This window comes from Sapajus apella, unplaced genomic scaffold (assembly GCF_009761245.1).
Source record: "Sapajus apella isolate SASKATOON/1434 unplaced genomic scaffold, GSC_monkey_1.0 scaffold22, whole genome shotgun sequence".
Classification (NCBI taxonomy): domain Eukaryota; kingdom Metazoa; phylum Chordata; class Mammalia; order Primates; family Cebidae; genus Sapajus; species Sapajus apella.
The window spans coordinates 636,771-643,727 of NW_022436962.1; the positions used below are offsets into that span (position 1 = coordinate 636,771).

Sequence of the window (6,957 nt, forward strand, 5' to 3'; positions counted from 1 at the left end):
ACAGGGAATGCTGAGATGAGACAAGATCTAAGAACATGGGAGCAGGGAGGGTGTCAGAATTACACCATGGGCTACAAAAGCTTTAGGGAACAAAGATAACTATTGTGTTTGCTTCCTGTTGAAAAGAAGATTTAGGTTGATTTGTCAATGACAACTAATGTTTGGCAAAGTGGTAACACAGGTAGAAAAATTTATTTCTTAGCTTAATTCTTCATATGGTTTGGATTTGTGTCCCTGACCAAATCTCATGTTGAATCGGAGGAGGGGCTGGGTGGGAGGTGATTGGATCATGGGGGTGGATTTTGCCCTCACTATTCTGGTGATAGTGAGAGAGTCTCAGAAGATCTGATCATTTAAAAGTGTGTGGCACCTCCCTCTACCTCTCTCCTGCTCTGCCATGAAATACATGCTTGCATTATCTTTGCCTTACAACGTGATTGTAAGTTTCCTGAGGCTTCCCAGTCATGCTTCTTTTATAGCCTGTGGAATTGTGAGACAATTAAACTTCCTTTTTTCATAAATTACCCCATCTCAGGTAGTCCTCTATAGCAGTGTAAGAACAGACTAATAAAATTCTCTACAATCTTTACAAGGAAGAGATACACACGTCTTCTAACTAGCATGCTAAACATAAAAAGGTAGTCACAGACTATAAGACTTGTGTTTTGCCTGGGGTGCATAAGGTGTGTAAAGTAAAGGATTGAGTATAATTACTTAGGAAAATAGAAGAGATTTTTAGAGGCCATGTTGTGGTAAAGAGAAGAGAGCCAATGAGAAATAAAGCCAATTTCTAGCAAAAATTGACAGTTAAGAAAGGAACCTCAGTTTTCGGTGATAACTGCCTGAGTTGATATTATGCCATTGATTCATAAGAAATGGTGGTAGATAAAACTAGGGGTGAGCAAAGATTTTGGTTGGAAAGATTCGATAACTATAGAATTATTTAGAGTATTGTAGGTTGAGTTTAGTTTTAGAGTCAAGACCCTCTGTGTTCAAAACATACCTCATTATATTCTGCTAGTATCAGCTTTTATGCTCCTCAGACTGGAGTGAAAAACAGGGAGATATGCTCAGTTTCAATTCTGTATGAAAAATAATAATTTTACTAGCAGTAATAAACATTTTTTACACTGACCAAAAGCACGTATATTTTGAGCTAGGATGAAACATTTGCTTGATGATTTTAAAAAATAAAGACATTTCTCGCTGATTAGTAGTCGCTGTGGGATATGCCTTCATATTCCTTGCAGCCCATATTCAATTTCCTTTGTCATTAGGAGGACTTCTGTTAAAAAAAATCAAGATGCTGTATGAGCCTGTTTGGCATCACTATAAAATTGCGGCTGGGTGGTGATGGAATGACTTTGTGTATCTAACCACCTAGCCCTGATCCTGACATATGCTCTGTGCCCGGAAGTACTGTTTTCCTTGCTCTACTCCTCTCTTGCACTTATGACAAGAATAGATGAGGCTTCAATGTTTATTTAACCATTAAAAAAAATTCCTCTTTCTCTATTGGGCAACTACAGATCTTTCCAACCGAAATCTTTACTCACAGGAATATTTGAATATCCTCAACTTCATGTATATATATATACACACACATATATATACACACACACACACATATATATATATATATATACACACACACACATACAGTATATACATATATATATATATGTCACCTTCTCAAGCTTCGGTGGTTGCCCACCGTGTCCACGTGTGCCACTGGCCCGCTCCTTGTCACCCTGCATTGCTGCAGCTGCAGCGGCACTCGTGACTGTGTTTGTTGTTCATGTCCTTGTTGGTGGCGGGTGTTTGGGGGAATGAGTTTAGTATATTGAGATCACCACAGTCTGTTAGTTTTCGAAATGGAAATTGGCCTATACCACAGAGTGAATCCCGGACGTGGCTGCGTTGTACATGGTCTTCTCTGCAAAGAAAAACCTTTCTTTGCAGTGAGTGACCTAGTTCATCGTCCTTGGGCTACCGTCATGGTGATGGTGAAGGGAGTGGACAAACTGGCTCTACCCACAGGCTGTGTCATTTCTTACCCTTGGGAGAAAGCAGTTCCTTTTAGTCTTAACACTGTTGCAAATTCCATTCACTTCTTATTTTCTGAGGAAACTCCTGTTGTTTTGCAGTTGGCCCCCAGTGAGGAAAAAGTGTATGTGGTAGGGAAGGCAAACTCAGCGTTTGAAGACCTTTCAGTCATCTTAGAACAGCTCCATAATCGCTTGTTTCAGGAAAACTCTATTCTCAGTTCATTTCCCCTGAATTCTCTGAGTAGGAACAATGGAGTTGACCTGCTCTTTCTTTCTGAACTCCAAGTGCTATATAATATTTCAAACTTGCTGTCTTGTCATAAGCATCTAGCCAAGGATCATTCTCCTGATTTATATTCACTGGAGCTGGCAGGTTTGGATGAAATTGGGACGCATTACAGGGAAGACTGAACAATTCAGAGATGCTTCTAAGATCTTTGTTGACTGCAAAAGTTTGCAGATGACATGTACAATGATTACAATGGGAATGCAGTGGTAGAGATAGTCACTGTTAAGTCATTTGACACCTCCCTTGTGAGGAAGACAAGGACTATCTTTGAGGCAAAACAAGTGAAGAACCCAGTAAGTCCCTATAACCTTGCATGTAAGTATAATTTTGAATATTCAGTGATTTTTCAACATGATACTTTGGATAATGATCACCTTGGCCTTGACTGTGACTGTCACCTCCTACAGTATTTGGAACATGGATCCTGGATATGATGGCATCATTTATAGGATTACAAAACAGAAATTTGAATAGATTGAACTTTCCTTGTGCCAGAATTAGAAAAGGGATTTGGAAATTAGCTATTTTGTTAAAATACATATTGCAGTGCTTTAAAGTAGATAGTATACTTTAAATTTATTAAAAACTCACATTTTGTTCCCTATTTTGTGCATGCCTATGATTTTTTAGAGTGAATTATAGTATTGAAGTGAATCAAATTGTGTGATATAGATTCCATAATACACTGAAATGTGACATAGCCATTTAATAACATAATTTCATCCCCTTTAATGAGTTTGGAAATACGCACTGAAAGAAATTAAAACATTTGGATTAGCTTGTGTTACGTATGATGAAAAAATGCACTGAATTTAGTAGAGAGACTTATGAATGTTTAACTTCTTTACACAGCATAGGTGAAAATCATATTTGGGCTGTTCTATGCTATGAACAATTTGTAAATATCTTCATTTGATGTAAATATCTCTGAAACAAGAGAAAGGTTTTTAACTTAAAGTAGCCCTAAAATATGGATGTGTTTATACAGTTACTTAGTTTTGGAACTCTTTCTGATTGTTAGAGGGTGGCTGTTTTTTATCCTTCTTCTGCAATTTTTAGTATCCATATGGTCCTGTATGGATACTAAAAATACTAAATATATCTAAGAAAAAAACTAGCCTTGTGGAATATAGTTGCTTTTAATTATACAAACAAAAATCCTTGAGGGATATTTTGAGGCATGAATATAAAATATTTTTAGTTCAGTAACTTGTCCCCCTGTGTAAGTTACTATGGTTTGTGGTTCCACTTTATTCTATAGAATATGAAGTGGAAGTGAATGGGTTTTACTTTTTATGTTGGAGTGGACCCATGTCTATAAAGACTGACAAGTTAATAATTCCAAAATAATTTTTCTTTAAAGCTCTTTTCTTTAGCTGATACTTAATGTCCTATTTGCATAATAGACTGAGGACTCATAAAGTATAATGTATATCCAATAGAGTGAGATATATATTCATTCTACATATTCAGGTCATAAAACACAATTAGATTTAAAAGAATTTTAGGTAAAAGCAACTTTGAATATATTAAAGTTGCGATGCAGAAACACATTAAAATTTTATGGGTAAATATTTTTTCCACTGGAGGGTGCAATTTGTCAGTATATCAAAATGTTCACTGTTTCTTTAATGAGTATACTTTATAAATAATATCAGAGAGTGGATTATATCTAAGACACTAACGCAGAATGCTAAGCAGATTTCATGAAACTTTAAATAAATGAAATTTCACCAATAGGAATCTGGGCTTTATTCCACAACATACTTATGATTTAATGAGGATCAAGTAAGCTGAACATAATTTCATTCTTTTTTTACCAGTTTTGGATATCATATTTGACTTTCCTGGCTATTAATACTGCAAAAATGTATACTAATAATTCATGCTGAAGATACAGTTCTACCTATATTATTAAATTTTAGAGCTGTTTTCTTTAGCAGTCTATGTATTTATTAAAAATTATGAAATATAGATCACTTTGCCTTTATTAGACTTTATACCCAGTAATAATGGGTAGTCTAAGATTAAATGTAAATTTAATAAGCATAAAACTAACATATATATTTAACTGATACTTTTTAATTTTATTATACACATCATATAGTATGAAGGCTATTAGACAATGTGTGCTTTAGATATAATACTAACGAAACGAATTATAAAGAAAGCTAGTATTTATTAAGCACTGGCTAGGTGTTAGGCACGGTTCTGTATTCATTAACTTTCCATTTGTAATTTACTTAGTCATCACAACAACCTTGACAAATAGATATCATTTTCTCCATTTCACAGATGAATCAAATGTGCCAAGTGATTTGTCCAAGTCCATACAATTAATGCCAGAACTCCACCAAGATGGCCTGGCTCCAGGGCCCAGACTTAATAACTATTCAACAACTATGTTAACCTTGTTGATGCCAACCACTGCTACTCAAATCGTAAAATGTTGGTCTTTATTTTAGACACTTGAAAAAAGGCACTTTCCATGATGAGTTAATGTCTCAAAGATATCCATCAAATAAGTTTTTGTGTTTTCTATTTGGCCTAAATTAATAGAATTTCTTTAATTATGTCTTAGATAAATAAACCTGTGGCAGAGCATCTTAATTGCCTTCCCCAGCAGCTCTTTCCATCCTTCTCAGTAATAGAACACCAATATTTTGCTGGCACATTGCCACAGTGTAAGACTACATTTTCCAGCCTCCCTCTCAGATGTGAATGGCCACATAACTGAGTGGGCAATACATTTGTTAAATGTAAGTGTTGTGTGGAACTTTCAGGGAGTCTCCTCAAAAAGTAAGGTCTGTGATCCTGCTGCGCTTACTCCTAGTTACACTTTTCCTACCTGCAATGTGGGCATGAAGAGCAGCTGGAGCTTAACAGCCACTTTAGATCTTGGGACAGGATAAGAGAATGACAGCAAGACAAGGACTAAACAGTTTTTTTTTTTTTTTTGAAATACCATTTGACCCAGCAATCCCATTACTGGGTATATAGCCAAAGGATTATAAATCATTCTATTATAAAGACACATCCACACGTTATGTTTATTGCAGCACTGTTTACAATAGCAAGGACTTGGAACCAACCCAAATGCCCATCAATGATAGACTGGATAAAGAAAATGTGGCACATAAACACTGCGGAATACTATGCAGCCCTAAAAGAGGATGAGTTCATGTCCTTTGCGGGGACATGGATGAAGCTGGAAACCATCATTCTCAGCAAACTGACACAGAACAGAAAAACAAACACCCATGTTCTCACTTATAAGTGGGTGTTGAACAATGAGAACACATGGACACAGAAGGGGGAACATCACACACCAGGGCCTGTCGGGGGGTGGGTGGGGAGGCTAGGGGAGGGTTAGCAGGGTTGGAGGCACTGGAGAGAGCTAACATAAGGAAAAATACCTAATGTAGATGATGGGGAGATGAATGCAGCAAATCATTATGGCATGTGTATACCTGTATAACAAACCTGCACATTCTACACATGTACCACAGAAATTAAAGTATAATAAAAAAAGAGAGAAAGAGAAAAATAAAGGGAATCAGTGATTAACAACAAAAAAGGAACTGCTGTCTTCTTTAAGCCTATATTTTGAGTTTTTCTCACATACACAGCTGTGTCTAATTGTCTAACAAGTTTGATAGGTTTTAAGAGATCATTTTGTCTACCTTTTGAGCCTCAGTCCACCCCTGAACATGCCTTTTGTGTGTGTGTGACAGTAGTCTCACTCTGTCACCCAGGCTGGAGTGCAGAGATTCGATCCCTGCTTACTGCAACTCCATCTCCTGGGTTCAAGGGATTCTTGTGTCTCAGCCTCCCAAGGATCCAGAACTACAGGAGTGCACCATCAAGCCCAACTAATTTTTGTATCTTCTTTGGGGATGAAGTTTCGCCATGTTGCCCAGGCTGGTTTTGAACTCCTGAGCTCAAGCAATCCACCTACCTCAGTCACCCTAAGTGCTGGGATTACATGCATGAGCCACTGCACCCAATAGATAAAATTCTACCATGAGGTTATCAAATATCCTTACAGGCTATATGAACTTTGAATATGTTATTAAGCTACTAATATGTTTTATGCTTATTTTTTAATATTATAATTTTTTAAAGATCATTTCTCACTCATAGGCAGGTGTTGAACAATGAGAACACATGGACACAGGGAGGGGAGCACTACACACTGGGGTCTGTTTGGGGGAAATAGAGGAGGGACAGCAGGGGGTGGGGAGTTGGGGAGAGATAGCATGGGGAGAAGTGCCAGATACAGGTGATGGGGAGGAAGGCAGCAAATCACACTGCCACGTGTGTACCTATGCAACAATCTTGCATTTCTTCACATGTACCCCCAAACCTAAAATGCAATTAAAAAAAAGATCATTTCTACCTGAAGTTCAAAATTAATTGTTTAAATTAGTCCACAAGTAGTAGTAACTTGTGTAGTAGTGATTTGTGATCGGCTTTTAAATTGTCAATTATTAAAATACTTTAGTTTTTGCAGATTATATGTCCCCTTTTGTGACCAGGAAGTTACTTGTTTAAAGTGTGTGTTTGTACCCCATCCCCTGAAATCCATCTGTTGAAATCCAAACCCCCAATTTGATGACA

The 6,957-nt window shown here is 37.0% G+C and overlaps 1 pseudogene; it reads left to right on the plus strand.

Moving 5' to 3' along the window:
* The first annotated feature begins 1,795 nt into the window (after positions 1 to 1,795).
* On the plus strand, positions 1,796 to 2,811 carry LOC116559064 (annotated as a pseudogene).
* The last annotated feature ends 4,146 nt before the right edge of the window (positions 2,812 to 6,957 follow it).